General features: G+C 38.0%; 1 protein-coding gene across 1 annotated transcript in view; it reads left to right on the top strand.

Annotated features, from left to right (window-relative positions):
- The window catches only part of ncs1b (neuronal calcium sensor 1b), a 91,076-nt gene that overhangs the window by 5,384 nt on the left and 63,835 nt on the right, over nt 1-21,857 (top strand). The window lies entirely within an intron of this gene.

Raw genomic sequence — 21,857 nt, forward strand, 5'->3', positions numbered from 1 at the left:
CTGGAGCATCACATTTGTGGGGTCAATTAAACGCTCAAAATGGCCAGAAAAAGAGAACTTTCATCTGAAACTCGACAGTCTATTCTTGTTCTTAGAAATAAAGGCTATTCCACAAAATTGTTTGGGTGACCCCAAACTTTTGAACGGTAGTGTAATGACCGTAAGTCTTCAACTATCCAAAGTATTTCAATGGTTGGAATCTGCGCTTTTGGATGATATACCAGTTACTATGGTAATCTAATGAGTTACTATGGTAATCTACTTAGTTACTATGGTCATCTAATTAGTTACTATGGTCATCTACATCACAGCAGCTCAGACGAGGCACCAAGCAGTGTGGACGGGAAGCGTTTCCACAGACGCGGAGGGAGATTTTCACAACAAAGTTCTAAAGCTTAGTGATGTATCAGATATATCACATTGTCGGTGGGTTTATTTTGTACGCTTTGCGTTCATATTTCACTGTTTGTTGCATTTTTGTTGCGTTTCACTTGATTGTAAAATATGTCGATCGAAAGGGGGTGTGACATTCATATTTTGTCAATATTCAGTGTTTTATCGTTCATAGAAAAATGTAAAATTCCATTACGTTTTTCAAGGTGTTCTGTCATAACGTTTTTAGCATTCAATCAGACGTTATTGTGAGGTTTTGTATTAGTGTTCCTAAAAATAGATATACCGGCCCCCAGTTACATTTTTTTCTCTAAATGTGGCCCCCGAGTCAAAATAATTGCCCAGGCCTGCTTTAAACCATAATTAACCATGCATCAATATAGCTCTTGTCTCAAAGTAGGTGTACTGTCACGACCTGCCACATCACGCCCTGACTTATTTTGAGTTGTTTGGTGTTTTCCTGTGTGTAGTGTTTTAGTTCTTGTCTTGCGCTCCTAATTTGGTGGCTTTTTCTCTTTTTTTGGTATTTTCCTGTAGCAGGTTTGAGCGATATTTCCCGCATCTACTTTGTTTTAGCAATCAAGAATATTTCAGTTGTTTTTATCCTTCTTTGTGGGGACATTGTTGATTGTCATGTCATGTTGTGGACGCCGTCTTTGTTCCGCAGTAAGTCTTTGCTGTCGTCCAGCATTCTGTTTTTGTTTACTTTGTAGCCAGTCCAGTTTTAGTTTCGTTCTGCATAGCCTTCCCTAAGCTTCAATGCCTTTTCTTAGGGGCACTCACCTTTTGTTTATTTTTGGTTTAAGCATTAGACACCTTTTTACCTGCACACTGCCTCCCGCTGTTCCCGACGTCTACAAAGAAATTAGCTACCGGCTGCCACCTACTGATATGGAAGAGTATTACACGGTTAATCTGCCGAGCTCTAGACAGCACCGACACACAACAACAACACATCATTTGCAGACTATAATTACTGGTTTGCAAAAAATATTTTTAACCCAAATAGGTGAAATTAAATAATCTCTCACGGCACACTAGTGGTTGAAAAACACTGCTGTAGAGGATTTTATATGTGTGCATTATTCTGACAACAAACCCTAGTTTTAGCAATTCTTGTATGTCTTTTCCACAACCCCTCCAACATTATGAGCAATACACCAGTGCTATCATCTATTATTACCAATAGAGGGCAGAAGTGATCCTAAAAAATAGTCTGGAAGAAAAATCCACATACAGCATACCCACACAATGTTATTAAAGGTCTTGATCATAGGGTGAGGAAATAACACCATAGCAACATGTTTATACATGGAGAAAAAAATATTGTGTGCTGCAGCATACATTTTCACACAATGGTCTTTTTTTATGAGTTTATTGGCTGTAACCAAATTGTTTTCCCCCCAAAATGTGTAACTCTGACAAAAGAAATAGACCAAAAATAAATGTCCACTGCAGAAAAAACACTGGTTCTCATCGTCATCGTCATCATCATCATCATCATCATCATCATCATCATCATCATCATCATCATCATCATCATATTTCATCCACAGTCTGCAGGCTGAAAACAATCAATGCTCATTTCGGACCACCACCAGTAGTTGTGTTTGGTCTAGTCCGGGGGTCAGCAACCCGTGGCTCTAGAGCCACATGCGGCTCTTTAGCGCCGCCCTAGTGGCTCCCTGGACCTCTTTCAGAGATGTGTGAAAATGGAAAATGATGAAGAAAAACATGTTTCTTTTTGTTTTAATATAGTTTCTGTAGGAGGACAAACATGACACAAACCTATTTATTATTATTTGCCATATTTATTATTGAAGTCACAAAGTGCATTATTTTTTTTAACATGCCTCAAAACAGCAGCTTGGAATTTGGGACATGCTCTCCCTGAGAGTGCGTGAAGAGGTTGAGGTGGGCGGGGTTAGGGGGGGGCGGTTGGGTAGGGGGTAGCGGGGGGTGTATATTGTAGCGTCCCGGAAGAGTTGGTGCTGCAAGGATTCTGGGTATTTGTTCTGTTGTGTTTATGTTGTGTTACGGTGCGTATGTTCTCCCGAAATGTGTTTGTCATTCTTGTTTGGTGTGGGTTCACAGTGTGGCACATATTTGTGACAGTGTTAAAGTTGTTTATACGGCCATCCTCAGTGTGACCTCTTTGGCTGTTGACCAAGTTTGCCTTGCATTCACTTGTGTGTGTGAAAAGCCGTAAATATTATGTGATTGGACCGGCACGCAAAGGCAGTGCCTTTAAGGTTTATTGGCGCTCTGTTCTTCTCCCTACGTCCGTGTACCACTCCGTACAATGGCGTTTTAAAAAGTCATCAATTTTACTTTTTGAAACCGATACCGATAATTTCCGATATTACATTTTAAAGCATTTATCGTCCGATAATATCGGACATCTCTATTAAACATGCTTCACTGATGAGAGTATTCGGCAAGCACCATTTTGTCCTACTAATTTCAGTGATCTTTGAACTCATCGTAGTTTGTTTACATGTACAACTTTCTCCGATGCTGCCACAGAAAGACGTGTTTTATGCCACTCCTTCGTCTCGTTTTGTCCACCAAACGTTTTATGCTGTGCGTGAACGCACAAAGGTGAAATTTAATTGATTTGCTGGAGTGCTTTGATTGATTGATTGAGACTTTTATTAGTAGGTTGCACAGTGAAGTACATATTCCGTACAATTGACCACTAAATGGTAACACCCGAATAAGTTTTTCAACTTGTTTAAGTCGGGGTCCTATGCTCATCAGGCATATTTGGTCAATCCATTCCCGCAAACTTGCAAAATAGCTAAAAGGAACCAGCTAACAAGAACAGCTCACAGCAAACAATACTCCAGCACTGACTTGGAGGGTGAGGCAGGTATAAATAGTGGCCTGATTGGCAATTGCCACCAGGTGTGCCAGACTGCCAATCAGGTACAGGTGAGGGAAACAAGCGCTCAGGGAAAAGAACCAAAATAAGAGCGCTGACAGGAAATAAAACGGAGGAAAAACTAAAATATAAACAAACTGTCAGTGACAAGCCTGACAATTTCATTTTATTTTCCTTATGTCAATATTTACATTTTTGCAAATACAGGCCTATACACTGTACGGACTTACACTGTATCACAGTATTAGGACATTTGGCCATACTGGAATGGAACAGAATGAAGAGTTTTGCAGATAACATCAGTTTGGATTGTGTCTGTGGGAATCTTTGTCCGTTTATAACATTTGCAGAATCATTTGTCTCTGATGTCCAACCAGAGGGCTCTGTCTCACATTCTCTGCTGTAGTCCTTCCCGAAGGTATTGGACTGTTTTGAGTCAAGGTCTTCCACACGGAAGTCATCCAAGTGCAACTTTACAATGGTCTCAAAAGAACAGGAATGTCTAAAATGTCTTGGTATGATGAAAAAGCATTCGTTATAATCTTGTGAGTGATTTATTGGTTATCACAAACCCTGACCTTGTCAGTTTATGTATTCGTCTGATTGGCAGCCTCTGTCACTGCCAATGTTTTTTTTTTTAAATCCTAGCAGTATGCCAAGCGTTTTTTTCTTTTCGATTGCTCTTAGCCAAACGTTGAAAAAGCTGACGATCATCCTCTCTTCCTGTTCTCTGCTCCGTCCATCCTGAGTGAGGATATGGTTTATCTCCAAAAAGCTTGGATTGAAGCCCCACGTGACATCACTGAGCTAAATATTCTGGCCATTGTCGGTCTGAATTAACAGCTGCATGTCAAAGGCATTACAATGCTGCCCCCAGACCTCAATGCCGTCCCCGGATTTACGAGACGCAGCCGACTGTGATAAGTGTGTTGTTGATCCATGATGGAGGGAGGGATTGTGTATTCATGATGCAATAAATTATATATCTGGAGCCATATGGGATACTCCGGCGGGCACAACAGATGATGCCGTAGGACAATTGCTGTTTGTTAGCAATGAATAAGTCAGGGGTGTCAAACTCATTTTAGATGGGGGCCACGTGGAGAAAAATCTACTCCCAAGTGGGTCGGACTGCTAAAATCACGGCACGATTACTTAAAAATAAAGACAACTTCAGATTGTTTTCTTTGTTTAAAAATAGAACAAGCACATTCTGAAAATGTACAAATCATAATGCTGTTGTTTGTTTTTTTTACACTTACACTACCGTTCAAAAGTTTGGGGGTCACCCAAACAATTTTGTGGAATAGCCTTCATTTCTAAGAACAAGAATAGACTGTGGAGTTTCAGATGAAAGTTCTCTTTTTCTGGCTATTTTGAGCGTTTAATTGACCCCACAAATGTGATGCTCCAGAAACTCAATCTGCTCAAAGGAAGGTCAGTTTTGTAGCTTCTGTAACGAGCTAAACTGTTTTCAGATGTGTGAACATGATTGCACAAGGGTTTTCTAATCATCAATTAGCCTTCTGAGCCAATGAGCAAACACATTGTACCATTAGAACACTGGAGTGATAGTTGCTGGAAATGGGCCTCTATACACCTATGTAGATATTGCACCAAAAACCAGACATTTGCAGCTAGAATAGTCATTTACCACATTAGCAATGTATAGAGTGTATTTCTTTAAAGTTAAGACTAGTTTAAAGTTATCTTCATTGAAAAGTACAGTGCTTTTCCTTCAAAAATAAGGACATTTCAATGTGACCCCAAACTTTTGAACGGTAGTGTACATGTTCAGTTAATAATTTATTTGTCGTTATTTATATTTTCTGAATAAATGATGTGATAATGTTCACCAGTCAACTCATTGGTGTTCATTTTAAATCTATCAAGATAAAAAAATTATGTCAAAATCAAATTACAGGATGTTATTTATGTCGTTTGATCATTTTCCTCGACTAATGTACTAACATCATGTGGCTTGTTTTGTACATAGGTAGCATCATCTACACCTGTGGTTCTTAACCTGGGTTCGATCGAACCCTAGGGGTTCGGTGAGTCGGGCTCAGGGGTTCGGCGGAGGTCAAGACACACCCGACTCATCGTGTAAATAAAAACTTCTCCCTATCGGCGTATTACGAATACAGCAACAGCAGAAGTCAGACTGATTTGCAGGTGTGTAATTTGTTGTGAGTTTATGCACTGTGTTGGTTTTGTTCTTTGAACAAGTTGATGTTCATGCACGGTTCATTTTGTGCACCAGTATAAAAACATGGTAACACTTTAGTATGGGGAACATATTCACCATTAATTAGTTGCTTATTAACATGCAAATTAGTAACATATTGGCTCTTAACTAGTCATTATTAAGTACTTATTAATGCCTTATTCGGCATGGCCTCATTATAACCCTAACCCTCTAACCCTGGCCCTAACCCTCTAACCCTAACCCTAACAAATAACTCTAAATTAAGTCTTTGTTACTTAGAATATGTTTCCCTAGTGTCCAAAAAACTCTAAATTAAGTCTTTGTTACTTAGAATATGTTCCCCATACTAAAGTGTTACCAAAGACATATAACTTTGTCTTGAATTTGAAAAAAAACATTTTATTTTTCACTAAAGAAGGGTTCGGTGAATGCGCATATGAAACTGGTGGGGTTCGGTACCTCCAACAAGGTTAAGAACCACTGATCTACACAGATACAAATAATTGGTATTGTGACATCTAGTGGAAACATTTAAAACAGCAGGTTCTTTCATTCAAAAATTGCAGGTTAATTTTTATACTTTATCCGTGGGCCGGATAAAAACCTGTTCGCGGGCCTGATCTGGCCCTCAGGCCCTACGTTTGACACCCCTGGAAAAAGTTCTTGACTGAGTTAAAGCAACACAAACTGTTCCTGAAACTATTTAAACATAAACATCCATCCGACCATCCATTTTCTACCGCTTATTCCGTTCGGGGTCGCGGGGGGCGCTGGAGCCTATCTCAGCTACAATCGGGCGGAAGGCTGGGTACACCCATAAACATTACATTACAATACAGAACACACCCATACTTACAAAGCGGGGCTATTCAAATCAGTCCCAGGAATGACAGCACAGTGGATCCCAAGTTGAGTTCAAAACTTGTGAGACAAACATTTTTGCAGCAAAATCCTACAAAAAACACTAAAGCGCTCCTTTTGTATAGAGCAGAATTTTTGTGTTAAATTTACGTTGGTTTTTACAACATTATATTGCAAATGGAAAAACGGTACGAGTTCTTTTTTGATTCTGGCATTTTAGCCAGTTTTTCTACCGTAAAAACAAAAGTACCGTTTTTCCATTTACAGTAATACACCGTTAAAAACGACAACCGTAGCTTTTTACAGTCAAAAACTGGCATCTCAGTCAACAGAATTTTGACGCAAAAAACAGTAGTAGATTTTTTTCTATTTACAGTAATATGCTGTAAAGAACAACGTAAAATGTATTGTCATTTTTATTCATTTGATGGGTAGTTTGCTGTAAAGTTAAGTATTTTTATTTAAACAAAAACAAGTTTGGAAAACATGGTAATATACTGTAATATTTGCAGTTTCGGTTTATTTTGAACATTGATTGATTGAAACTTGTATTAGTAGATTGCACAGTACAGTACATATCTCGTACAATTGACCACTAAATGGTAACACCCGAATACTTTTTTCAACTTGTTTAAGTCGAGGTCCACGTTAATCAATACATGCATACGATACAATGTAATGCATCACACCATTCCAGTTGTTTCATTACAGCACGTCCGAAAAGAAGTAGGAAGAAGCAGAGCTTTTTTAATCCTACCCCTTTTCATACCACAGCAATTGTATCCAATTTCCTTGTTCTCTGTAACAGAACAGTGAACAAATGAATGAATAATAAATAAATAAATAATATACCATAGTAAGCAAACAAATACTAAATACATAAATAATCTTTGTCTCAAAAAAAAAAAAAAAAAAGGGTGCAAGATGTTCATCATAATTCTTGTTCTGTGTACTTTGTGAACACTTGTAGTTTGAACAGTCTCTTAAACTGAATCATATTGGTGCTTTGTTTGATTTCTTTGGTTAATCCATTCCATAATTTAATTCCACATCCTGATATGCTAAAGGTTTTAAGTGTTGTACGAGCATACAAATGTTTTAAATTAGATTTTCCTTTAAGGTTATATTTATCCTCTTTTGTTGAAAATAATTCTACATTCTTGGCTAGCAGGTTATAGTTTGCTTTGTGCATAATTTTAGCTGTTTGCAAATGCACCAAATCGTTGAATTTCAATAATTGTGATTTAATAAATAAAGGGTTTGTATGTTCTCTATATCCAACATTATGTATTATTCTAATTGATCTTTTTTGTATTACAGTTAGTGAATGAAGCGCACATTTGTAGTTGTTTCCCCATATTTCTACACAATAACTCAGATATGGTAACACTAGTGAGCAGTAGAGAACATGAAGTGATTTTTGGTCTAGAACAGTGGTTCTTAACCTTGTTGGAGGTACCGAACCCCACCAGTTTCATATGTGCATTCACCGAACCCTTCTTTAGTGAAAAATAAAATGTTTTTTTTTTTCAAATTCAAGGCAGAGTTCTATGTTTTTTTTACTGGTGCACAAAATGAACCGTGCATGAACATCACCTTGTTCAAAGAACAAAACCAACACAGTGCATGAACTCACAACAAATTACACACCTGCAAATCAGATGGAAAATTAGAAGGAACATAGTTTGGGGGTATCCATAATACGTCGATAGGGAGAAGTTTTCATTTACACGATGAGACTCACCGAACCCCTAGGGTTCGATCGAACCCAGGTTAAGAACCACTGGTCTAGAACATGTTTTTCTTTATTCATTATTCACGTGTTTCTTGCTACTTTATGTTGTATATTTTTTACATGAGATTTCCAATTCATTTTATCATCTATTATGACACCCAAACATGTGTTTTCTTTTACCCTTTCAATATACACTACAGTTCAAAAGTTTGGGGTCACATTGAAATGTCCTTATTTTTGAAGGAAAAGCACTGTACTTTTCAATGAAGATAACTTTAAACTAGTCTTAACTTTAAAGAAATACACTCTATACCAGTGGTTCTCAAACTTTTTTTGTCATCCCCCACTTTGGACAAGGGGGAGTTTTCAAGCCCCACCTGCCCCCATCGCCCCAACAGAACGCTAATGCCAAGCTTAACATTTTCAAATTTATTGAACATCAAGTAACATCAAGTTTTATACATTCAAACTCAATAACATAAAATAACATCAAGTTCAATAATAAATAAAATAACTGTGCAGCTGTGGTATAACTTGCATCAAGTTCAATATCAAATAAAATAACTTGCATCAAGTTCAATAATAAATAAAACAAAAGTGTTATAACTTGCATCAAGTTCAATAATAAATCAAAACAAGTGTTATAACTTGCATCAAGTTCAATAATAAATCAAATAAAAGTGTTATAACTTGCATCAAGTTCAATAATTAATCAAATAACTTGCATCAAGTTCAATAATAAATAAAATAAAAGTGTTATAACTTGCATCAAGTTCAATAATTAAAAAAAAGTGTTATAATTTGCATCAAGTTAAATAATAAATCAAAAAAGTGTTATAACTTGCATCAAGTTCAATAATAAATCAAATAAAAGTGTTATAACTTGCATCAAGTTCAATAATTAATCAAATAACTTGCATCAAGTTCAATAATAAATAAAACAAAAGTGTTATAACTTGCATCAAGTTCAATAATTTAAAAAAAAGTGTTATAATTTGCATCAAGTTAAATAATAAATCAAAAAAGTGTTATAACTTGCATCAAGTTCAATAATAAATCAAATAAAAGTGTTATAACTTGCATCAAGTTCAATAATAAATCAAATAACTTACATCAAGTTCAATAATAAATACAAATAAAAGTGCCACTTTGCAATCTTTGCACAAAAAAAAGGAGGAGCTAATGCATTTGGCAAGACAGGGCAAGTGAACATGAGTTTTACAGTACTCCAGCATTAGTGGCTGCAATGAGCCTGTTTTGCACTGCACAGCTTTTCAAATCGGGGTTGCAGGCTTGACACTGCCACTGTTAAAACCTCATTGAGTTCGGGGCTGAGCTGCCTTGACGCGAGTGTTTCCCGGTGAATGACACACAGTGTGTCCAATGCGCATTTGGCGCAACCCTCTTTATTAGAGCCTGCAGCCCGTTTCTTGACTTTGCCATGGTCTGTGCGCCATCAGAGCAAAAGCCCACACAGTTTTCCCATTTAAGGTCGTGTTCTTTGAGGAAACTGTCCATTATCTTGAACAGCTCATCAGCAGTGGCTCTATTTTTCATGTATTTGCAAAACAGCAAATCCTCGCACAGTGACTCGCCATTCACAAAGCTTCCGCTTAGCCCCGCCCCCATTAGTTACTGTTGCTATGTCTGTCAAACTTTCGCTCCTACAATGTAAAGCCTACAGGAAAAATAAGTAATTTACATTTATTTATATAGCGGATTTCACAGACAGAATCACAAAGTGATTTACAGTGTGTATAGAAAATGAAAGCATAGTAAAAAAATAATCTAAGAATATAATAAAAAAAAGAAAAAAAAGAAAACTGAAATTTCCTCCCGTTTCTCGCGCCCCACCTGTCATGTCTCTATTCCCCACCAGTGGGGCGCGCCCCACACTTTGAGAAACGCTGCTCTATACATTGCTAATGTGGTAAATGACTATTCTAGCTGCAAATGTCTGGTTTTTGGTGCAATATCTACATAGGTGTATAGAGGCCCATTTCCAGCAACTATCACTCCAGTGTTCTAATGGTACAATGTGTTTGCTCATTGGCTCAGAAGGCTAATTGATGATTAGAAAACCCTTGTGCAATCATGTTCACACATCTGAAAACAGTTTAGCTCGTTACAGAAGCTACAAAACTGACCTTCCTTTGAGCAGATTGAGTTTCTGGAGCATCACATTTGTGGGGTCAATTAAACGCTCAAAATGGCCAGAAAAAGAGAACTTTCATCTGAAACTCGACAGTCTATTCTTGTTCTTAGAAATGAAGGCTATTCCACAAAATTGTTTGGGTGACCCCAAACTTTTGAACAGTAGTGTATATTGGATACTATTAAAGTTCAAAATGTATGCAATTTCAAGCAGTACATATATTTTTTCTGGCAAAATCAAAATAAATTACATTTAATATAAATATAATTAAAAATATGAAGTACTTAATTGACACATATAATTTCCGGGTGTTTGCGGGCCAGATAAAATGATGTCGCGGGCCAGATCTGCCCCCGGGCCTTGCGTTTGATACCTGTGATACAAAGGCTTGGTATAGCACTTGTCATCTCCACAGACAGTTGGCTGATGAAAGTTTCCAACCTTTTCCAAGATGACTGTAAGTCGTTTGTCTGTGGCTTGTGCATAAAAGGATTGTCATTCATCTGCTGCTGGTGGGTGATCCCTCCATCTGTCACTCCTGTAAAAGATTCATATGTTCACTCCCAGTATGTGTGGTTTTCTACACTGTAGATATAGTGAGAACTCTCTTATCACCAAGACTCCGTGTGAGGTTCATTAGCTGCAAAGCAATGTTACGCACTTTTACATCTCCAGGAAAGTGATCATTGAGCTCGGTGCTGCTATTTTCTTATCTTGACAGAACAAAATCTTATCGGGAAGCCGTTGCTGGAATCCGGCGCATCTTTCATCTCCTGCAGCTTTTTAGTTTAACGTTGGCGTGGGGTTTATTTATAAAACTGTCATTGTGATTGATCTTCATTTGGAATCAAGGGAGCAGCCATCCAAAAAGAAGAAAACGAAAAATCATCACATGACATGTTTCTTTCCCCATATTTGAGGATGTTTCTTTCAGTTATGGTTAAGTTACTATTTGAATCATGATGTAACTCCAAATAGAAGCTAATATTAATACTGATGTCAAAGCACTTACACCACCAATTAGTGTTGTAATTAGAGGTGTCCGATAATGGCTTTTTTGCCAATATCCTATATTCCAAAATTGTCCAACTCTTAATTATCGATTCCGATATCAACTGATACCGATATATACAGTCGTGGAATTAACACATTATTATGCCTAATTTTGATGGATGCATTAAACAATGTAACAAGGTTTTCCAAAATAAATCAACTCAAGTTATGGAAAAAAAATTAAATATTATTGAAGTCACAAAGTGCGTTATTTTTTTTTAACATGCCTCAAAACAGCAGCTTGGAATTTGGGACATGCTCTCCCTGAGAGAGCATGAGGAGGTTGAGGTGGGAGGCAGGGGGGTTAGCGGGGGTGTATATTGTAGCGTCCCGGAAGAGTTAGTGCTGCAAGGGGTTCTGGGTATTTGTTCTGTTGTGTTTATGTTGTGTTACGGTGCGGAAGTTCTCCCGAAATGTGTTTGTCATTCTTGTTTGGTGTGGGTTCACAGTGTGGCGCATATTTGTAACAGTGTTAAAGTTGTTTATACGGCTACCCTCAGTGTGACCGGTATGGCTGTTGACCAAGTATGCTTGCATTCACTTGTGTGTGTGAAAAGCTGTAAATATTATGTGATTGGGCCGGCATGCAAAGACAGTGCCTTTAAGGCGTATTGGCGCTCTGTACTTCTCCCTACGTCCGTGTACACAGCGATACTAACCGATACCGATAATTTACGATATTACATTTTAAAGCATTTATCAGCCAATAATATCGGCAGTCCGATATTATCGGACATCTCTAGTTGTAACAATACCAATATTTTGGTACCGGTACTAAAATTATTTTGATACTTTTCGGTACTTTTCTAAAAGAAGGGGACCACAAAAAAATTGCATTTTTGGCTTTATTTTAACAAAAAAATCTTAGGGTACATTAACCATATGTTTCTTATTGCAGTTAAGTCCTTAAATAAAATAGTGAACATACAAGACAACTTGTCTTTTATTAGTAAGTAAGCAAACAAAGGCTCCTAATTAGCCTGCTGACATGTGCAGTAACATATTGTGTCATTTATCATTCTATTATTTTGTCAAAATTATTAAGGACAAGAGGTAGAAAATTAATTATTAATCTACTTGTTCATTTACTGTTAATATCTTCTTACTTTCTCTTTTAACATGTTCTATCAACACTTCTGTTAAAATGTAATAATCATTTATTCTTCTGTTGTTTGATACTTTACATTAGTTTTGGATGATACCACAAATTTAGGTATCAATCCGATACCAAGTAGTTACAGGACCATACATTGGTCATATTCAAAGTCGTCATGTGTCCAGGGACATATTTCCTGTGTTTATAAACATAATATACATTTTAAAAATATAGTAGTATCGACTAGATACGTGCCTGTACTTGATATCATTACAGTGGATGTCAGGTGTAGATCCATCAATGGCGTTTGTTTACATTTTGACGCCGGTGAGCTACGGTGTGTAGTGAAGCATGTTTAGCTATTCCTCGTCCTGCAGGGAGGATACTTGTAAGAAACTTACTTTATGCGGGACCGGTACGTTTCAGAGATGATACAGTACTGAAAATGATTCATTAGTATTGCGGTACTATACTAATACCGGTATACCGTACAACCCTACCACCAATGCATCAATCAATCAGAGGACCTTAATTCTTCAACTTCCTAAGACATGTTTGGCCAATTCTATATACTATTGTGGGAACAGTTTGGGGAAGGCCCCATACTGTCGGGATGGAATAACTTGACAACCATCAAGTCAAACCCATAAAACTAACTAATTAACTAACCCTACTGTAATATTTAAAATGGGTTTCCTTCTTTTTAGTGCTTTAAACCAGAGGTACAAGTGCCGTTCCGTCTTTTAGTCGTCCGCAGCTTTTCTACTCCTATGGATTCTTCATTCATCTCTCGAAGCAACGTTTGTAAGTTTTACAATAAAACTAAAACCATTCATACTTACTAAACCCTTCCATATGTGATGTCTGCAGGAGTGTTTCATGCATATTTGTACGTGCTATCGTAATGTAATCAAAATAGGGTCGTTAGCATTGAGTAGTATGCTAATACATTTACGAGTGTCTGTGTTAGTATTACTATCTTACAACGGCATTCTTTTTGTATGGCTCTATCAATGTTGTCCTGGCTAGTACCGTAATTTCCGGACTATAAGCCGCTACTTTTCCCCCTCGTTCTGGTCCCTGCGGCTTATACAAGGGTGCGGCTTATTTACGGCCTGTTCTTCTCCGACACCGACGAAGAGGATTTCGGTGGTTTTAGTACGCAGGAGGAAGACGATGACACAATGATTAAAGACTGACTTTTCATATACCGGTAGGCTGGTTATTTTGATAACGTAAAGGCGAGCACTTTGTATTACTTTGCACCGTTGTATTATTTGTACTCTGCATAAATGCTGTTCGCCATGTCAAAGATGTGAAAGTTTGATTGAATGATTGAAAGATTTATTGTTAATAAATGGGACGCTTTGCGTTCCCAAACAGTCATCTCTGTCCCGACAATCCCCTCCGTGGTAGCAGGAACCCCTATATACTACGGTAATTACACATCAAAACCCTGCGGCTTATAGTCGGGTGCGGCTTATATATGGAGCAATTTGTATTTTCCCCTAAATTTAGCTGGTGTGGCTTATAGTCAGGTGCTGCTTATAGTCTGGAAATTACGGTAGTCCCTCTGTTAAAATCCAGCCGCTGTTGCTTAGGTGGAGGTGTGTCTCTCTTTACTAGTTTCGTCGAAGCATGTTGCTTTTGTAGTTGTTTCAGCAGATTTGAATTGCTGTTTTGGGCAGCAGATAGTATCTTTGATCCAAGACACAACTTACATTGAACTAAAATGTTCCTTTCTTTGTGTTCGACAAAAGAAAAGTAGTGAGAATATCTCCATGTTAAGAAACTCGACTTCGATGATGATGTCGTGTTAGTAAACACAGATCTTCTCTGTTTCTAGCCGATACTACATAAAAAATAACGTAAAATATCGCAGTAACGCATCATGTAGTAACGGTTACTGAGCTACTGAATATAAAAAATAATGCGTTAGACTACTAGTTACCGCCGAAAATAACGGCGTTACAGTAATGCGTTACTTTGTAACGCGTTAGTCCCAACACTGGCCCCCAGACACATTTTTTTCTCTCAATGTGGCCCCCGGGTCAAAATATTTGCCCAGCTTTGTTCTATTTTTTGGTTTTTAAATATTTATCATCTAAAAGTTAGTTACATGCGCTATTTTTGCGAGGCAAACACCTATTGAATTGAGTGTAATTCGTTGCAGTGGGAGGCGTTGTTTTGATATAGCTCGGTTGGTAGAGTGGCCGTGCCAGCAACTTGAGGGTTCCTGGTTCGATCCCCGCTTCCGCCATCCAAGTCACTGCCGTTGTGTCCTTGGGCAAGACACTTTACCCACCTGCTCCCAGTGCCACCCACACTGGTTTAAATGTAACTTAGATATTGGGTTTCACTATGTAGAGCGCTTTGAGTCACTAGACAAAAGCGCTATATAAATATAATTCACTTCACAATCATTTCGTGGGAAAGAGACATTGTGTTTGGAAGTTTAGTCCCAACTTGTTTCAGGATATAAAGTTGAGCAATGAGTGGATGGAGAACAAATCTATATATCTGTCGTGTCTGATTAATGCGATGCACATTCGAGAGACGACCGCTGATCTCAGCACGAGAGAGATTAGGAGTCTCTCATTAATTTAAGCCATCTCAAACCCCATGTTAGCAGCTTTGCTCCCTGCAGTCGACTGCAATAAGGCACGGCAGGTACTGTTAGTGCATTCCCAGTCAATTTGGATGCCAGCCTCCCTTTTGCGTGGGTAGGAATGGCCCTGTTGGGAGACAGTCTGTTTGCACACTGCTTGGGGGAACTACATTTTGATGAGCCGCACGTGAAAAAAAAAAAAAATGCTCCACTTTTAAAGTTTACAGCACGAGTAAGAGGAATGAGGTCATGATTTGTTAGGATTCGGAGAAATGACTCATCCTTTCCTGTTTGTTATTGCCCATTAAGGAAGCACAGTACTGTATGACATGAGTATTTTTGTTTTATGCAGAAAGCATTGTTAATAATAATAATAATAATAGATTTTATTTGTAAAAAGCACTTTACGTGGAGCAAACAACCTCAAAGTGCCACAGTGTTAAAAAAAGACAAAGAAAATAGTAATAATAATAATAATAATAATAATAAAAGATAATAAAATGTTACATACTGTATCTTAATGACTTTGCAGCACAACATACCCAAATAAAGTTACTATTTTAATTAGAGATGTCTGATAATGGCTTTTTTGCCGATATTCCGACATTTTCCAACTCTTAATTACCGATTCCGATATCAACCGATACCAATATATACAGTCGTGGAATTAACACATTATTATGCCTAATTTTGTTGTGATGCCCCGCTGGATGCATTAAACAATGTAACAAGGTTTTCCAAAATAAATCAAGTTATGGAAAAAAATGCCAACAGGGCACTGCCATATTTATTATTGAAGTCACAAAGTGCATTATTTTTTTTAACATGCCTCAAAACAGCAGCTTGGAATTTGGGACATGCTCTCCCTGAGAGAGCATGAGGAGGTTGAGGTGGGGTAGGGGTTAGCGGGGGGTGTATATTGTAGCGTCCCGGAAGAGTTAGTGCTGCAAAGGGTTCTGGGTATTTGTTCTGTTGTGTTTATGTTGTGTTACGGTGCGGATGTTCTCCCGAAATGTGTTTGTCATTCTTGTTTGGTGTGGCTTCACAGTGTGGCGCATATTTGTAACAGTGTTAAAGTTGTTTATACGGCCACCCTCAGTGTGACCTGTATGGCTGTTGACCAAGTATGCGTGGCATTCACTTGTGAGTGTGTGAAAAGCCGTAGATAAAATGTGACTGGGCCGGCACGCAAAGGCAGTGCCTTTAAAGGCCTACTGAAACCCACTACTACCGACCACGCAGTCTGATAGTTTATATATCAATGATGAAATCTTAACATTATAACACATGCCAATACGGCCGGGTTAACTTATAAAGTGACATTTTAAATTTGCCGCTAAACTTCCGGTTCGAAACGCCTCTGAGGATGACGTATGCGTGTGACGTAGCCCGGCGAACACGGGTATGCCTTCCACATTGAAGCCGATACGAAAAAGCTCTGTTTTCATTTCATAATTCCACAGTATTCTGGACATCTGTGTTCGTGAATCTGTTTCAATCATGTTCATTGCATTATGGAGAAGGAAGCCGAGCAAGCAAAGAAGAAAGTTGTCGGTGCGAAATGGACGTATTTTTCGAACGTAGTCAGCCACAACAGTACACAGCCGGCGCTTCTTTGTTTACATTCCCGAAAGATGCAGTCAAGATGGAAGAACTCGGATAACAGAGACTCTAACCAGGAGGACTTTTGATTTGGATACACAGACGCCTGTAGAGAACTGGGACAACACAGACTCTTACCAGGATTACTTTGATTTGGATGACAAAGACGCAGACGTGCTACTGTGAGTATGCAGCTTTGGCTTTTTTTTGCGTATGTACGTAACTTTTTTAAAATATATAAGCTTTATGAACCTTGGGTTAGGTGAACGGTCTTTTGGGCTGAGTGATTGTGTGTGTTGATCAGGTGTTTGAATTGTATTGGCGTGTTCTATGGAGCTAGGAGCTAGCAGAGGAGCTAGGAGCTAGCATAACACGTACCGTACCGTACGTGCGCGTCACGTACGTAACTTTTTAAAAATATATAAGCTTTATGAACCTTGGGTTAGGTGAACGGTCTTTTGGGCTGAGTGATTGTGTGTGTTGATCGGGTGTTTGAATTGTATTGGCGTGTTCTATGGAGCTAGGAGCTAGCAGAGGAGCTAGGAGCTAGCATAACAAACACGCAGGTGTTATTATGCAGGATTAATTTGTGGCATATTAAATATAAGCCTGGTTGTGTTGTGGCTAATAGAGTATATATATGTCTTGTGTTTATTTACTGTTGTAGTCATTCCCAGCTGAATATCAGGTACCGTGAGTATGCAGCCTTGGCTGCTAAACATTCGATAACTTGACCGTATGTGCGCGTCACGTACGTAACTTTTTAAAAATATATAAGCTTTATGAACCTTGGGTTAGGTAAACGGTCTTTTGGGCTGAGTGATTGTGTGTGTTGATCAGGTGTTTGAATTGTATTGGCGTGTTCTATGGAGCTAGGAGCTAGCAGAGGAGCTAGGAGCTAGCATAACAAACACGCAGGTGTTTTTATGCAGGATTAATTTGTGGCATATTAAATATAAGCCTGGTTGTGTTGTGGCTAATAGAGTATATATATGTCTTGTGTTTATTTACTGTTGTAGTCATTCCCAGCTGAATATCAGGTCACCCCCGGCTCTCACAGCATCTTCCCTATCTGAATAGCTTCAACTCCCCACTAGTCCTTCACTTGCACTTTACTCATCCACAAATCTTTCATCCTCGCTCAAATTAATGGGGAAATTGTCGCTTTCTCGGTCCGAATCTCTCTCACTTCATGCGGCCATCATTGTAAACAATAGGGAACTTTGCGTATATGTTCAACTGACTACGTCACGCTACTTCCGGTAGGTGCAAGCCTTTTTTTTTTATCAGATACCAAAAGTTGCAATCTTTATCGTCGTTGTTCTATACTAAATCCTTTCAGCAAAAATATGGCAATATCGCGAAATGATCAAGTATGACACATAGAATAGATCTGCTATCCCCGTTTAAATAAAAAAAATTCATTTCAGTAGGCCTTTAAGGTTTATTGGCGCTCTGTACTTCTCCCTACGTCCGTGTACACGGCGGCGTTTTAAAACGTCATACATTTTACTTTTTGAAACCGATACCGATAATTTTGAAACCGATACCGATAATTTCCGATATTACATTTTAAAGCATTTATCGGCCTATAATATCGGCAGTCCGATATTATCGGACATCCCTAATTTTAATCATGATGTAACTCCAAATAGCAGCTAATATTAACACTGATGTCACCACCAATTTATTAATTAGAGGACCTCAATTCTTCAACTTCCTAAGACATTTTTGGCCAATTCTATATACTATTGTGGGAACAGTTTGGGGAAGGCCCCTTACTGTCGGGATGGAATAACTTGACAACCCTCAAGCCAAACCCATCAAACTAACTAACTAACTAACTAACCCTATTGTAATATTTAAAATGGGTAGGAAGCCAATAGTGTGCTTCTGGGTGAGCAAAAATACCTTCAAACAGACGCTGTGTCTTTGGCTGCAAATAGGTAACCATTTACCATATTTTGTACTGTTTTTACATCCTCAACGTTTTTCTACAAAGGACCTCACACTGAAATATCCAAATTTGATCATTTGGATAATTGTATTGTTGTAAACAGGTCATGACAAATCCATCTGGATTTGGTAAGATGCTATGTATATTATCATTTCTTAAATTTAGTTTTTTGGTTTAATTGTACCATAAATTCCGGACCATATGCCACTACTTTTTTCCTATGCTTTGAACCCGGCGGCTTATAAACCGGTGCAGCTAATTTATGGATTTTTCTTTGCTGACGGCCATATTGCAAATAGTTTTCATAAAACGTAAGCAAAGATATTTAAAAGGTGTGGAAATGTCATATTTTTTTGGAAGCTCATCTTGTATTTGACATTGTTAATAGGGTTAGGCGCAATACGTGTTCAACTTCAGGCTAAACCCTTTCGGTCTGCAACCTTTTCAATTTATGAATGTACAACTGTTAAATTAATTAAACTAAACTAATCATTTTGACTAAATAATAGAATGATAAATGACACAATATGTTACTGCATATGTCAGTAGACTAAATTAGGAGCCTTTTGTTTGCTTACTTACTACTAAAAGACAAGTTGTCTTGTATGTTCACTATTTTATTTAAGGACAAACTTGCAATAAAAAACATATGTTTAATGTATCGTAAGATTTTTTGTTCAAATAAAGCCAATAATGACATTTTTTGTGGTCCCCTTTATTTAGAAAAGTACCGAAAAGTATCTAAATAATTTTGGTACCGGTACCAAAATATTGGTATAGGGACAACATTAGTTTGGAACTAACATGATATATATTTGGTTTGTTATAAAAATAGGGTTAACATAATATGTTGTGACGGGCTGTGTTAAATTTAAATCATATATGGAAATTGATATTTGTAAAAAAATAAATAAATAAAATAAAAGCCAATAAAACCTCCAGTTTCAAGTATGTGGAATCTTCAATCAATTATTTAGTGGTTCATGCTTTACACTGTAAAGCATGAACCACTAAATAATAAGAGGGGCACATTTGAGAACGTGTCACTCTCCAGACGCACTGTAACGAGGCGGGTTGAGACCATCGCTGGAAACTTGGAGCTTCAGCTGAAGAACAGAACGGCCGACTTTGACTGTTTTTCGCTGGCTTTGGATAAAGAGCTGCGATGTACGTGACACCGCCCAGCTGCTCATCTTCTTACATGGGATAACTGCAGACTTTCAAATCACGGAGGAGCTGGCAGCCATGCAGTCAATTAAAGACACAACCACAGGTAATGACTTGTTCACATAGGTAAATGCATGTTTGGACATGTTAGGACTGAAATGGGACAAGCTGGCAGGTGTGACAACAGATGGTTGTCCAAATCTTACGGGGAAAAATGTTGGACTTTTTAAAGAGAATGCCGGATAAAGTGACAGAAATTGACATTTTTGCATTGTATTATACATCAGGAAGTGTTGTGTAAGACAGTGTTAAAAATAAAACCATCAAAAGCAATCTGCTTTTGTATAAAGTTAAGTAAGGTTAAATTAAATTATTATTATTAGGGAATGAGTCCCTTAGGGACAGAGGACCCTATTGTATTTCTAGCGTTTTATCATTATTATACCGGCGCCTCTTTGAGCTGTAATTTGACCCCCTTAACATGCTTCAAAACTCACCAAATTGGACACACACATCAGCACTGGCGAAGATTGCGATCTAATCCAAAAACCAAACCCCAAAACTCAAAATTGCGCTTTAGCGCACCCTAGGAAGAAAACACAGACAAAACTGCCTGTAACTTCCAGTAGGAATATCATAGAGACATGAAACAAAAACCTGTATGTAGGTCTCACTTAGACCTATATTTCATACACTGACAACCACCAGCAAAAATCAACAGGAAGTTTGCAATTCCCCCTTCAAAACAAAAGTTGAGTAAAAACAGTCGCCTTTTTTCAAACATTATCTCCTCTGAGCGCGTTTGTCGTGTCGGCTTCAAATTAGCACAGGAGAGAGATTGAACCCTTCTGATTAAAAGTTAAAGAAAGAGTTTTAATTACTGCTCCGGTTTGGATTTTATGAGCCCTCAAAGTCGGTACCGTCCATCGCTGCTTGCAGCTTTAATTATTATTATTATTATTATTTATCTTACGGCATACTTGCCAACCTTGAGACCTCCAATATCGGGAGGTGGGGGGAAAGGGTGGGGGGGGGGGGGGGGGGGGGGTCTTGGTCGGGGGGGTGGGTTGGGGGCGTGGTTGGGGGCGTGGTTATTTACAGCTAGAATTCACCAACTCGAGTATTTCATATATATATATATATATATATATATATATATATATATATATATATATATATATATATATATATATATATATATATATATATGTATATATATGTATGAAATACTTGACTTTCAGTGAATTCTAGCTATATATATATATATTTATTTATTTTATTTACATAAAAGAAATACTTGAATTTCAGTGTTCCGGTGGCTATCCATTAGATGGCAGTATTGTCCTGTTTAACTTCTCCGTTCATGATGAGTATATCATTTCGGCCACCGTGTTCAATGGAGAAGTCTGTTCTACATATTTACAGGCAACATACACCTTCCCCTTCGAACTGTCCTGGATGAACTGAAATTATTGTTTCCATTCGTTTGAATTCATTAGGCAAGCTGTTTATATTGTGGGAAAGCGGACGTGAGAACAGGCTTTCCCCACTCAGTCTCAGGTCCGCATTGAGCTGGAGGGGGGAGCTGGAGGGGGCGTGGCCTCCAACTCCGGCTGAATACCGGGAGTTTGTCGGGAGAAAATCTCTGCCGGGAGGTTGTCGGGAGAGGCGCTGAATACCGGGATTCTCCCGCTAAAAACGGGAGGGTTGGCAAGTATGTCTTACGGCAGGGGTCACCAACCTTTTTGAAAGCAAGATATACTTCTTGGGTACTGATTAATGCGAAGGGCTACCAGTTTGATACACACTGAAATAAATGGCCAGAAAAAGCCAATTTGCTCAATTTACCTTTAAGTCTGTTATTAATAATTAATGATATTTACACTTAATTGAATGGTTTAAAAGAGGAGAAAACACGAAAAAAATGACAATTAAATTTTGAAACATAGTTTATCTTCAATTTCGACTCTTTAAAATTCAAAATTCAACCGAAAAAAAGGAGAGAAAAACTTAAAAAAAGAATTTATGGAACATCATTAGTAATTTTTCCTGATTAAGATTAATTTTAGAATTTTGATGACATGTTTTAAATAGGTTAAAATCCAATCTACACTTTGTTAGAATATATAACAAATTG

This window comes from Entelurus aequoreus, linkage group LG06 (assembly GCF_033978785.1).
Source record: "Entelurus aequoreus isolate RoL-2023_Sb linkage group LG06, RoL_Eaeq_v1.1, whole genome shotgun sequence".
In the NCBI taxonomy this organism is placed as follows: domain Eukaryota; kingdom Metazoa; phylum Chordata; class Actinopteri; order Syngnathiformes; family Syngnathidae; genus Entelurus; species Entelurus aequoreus.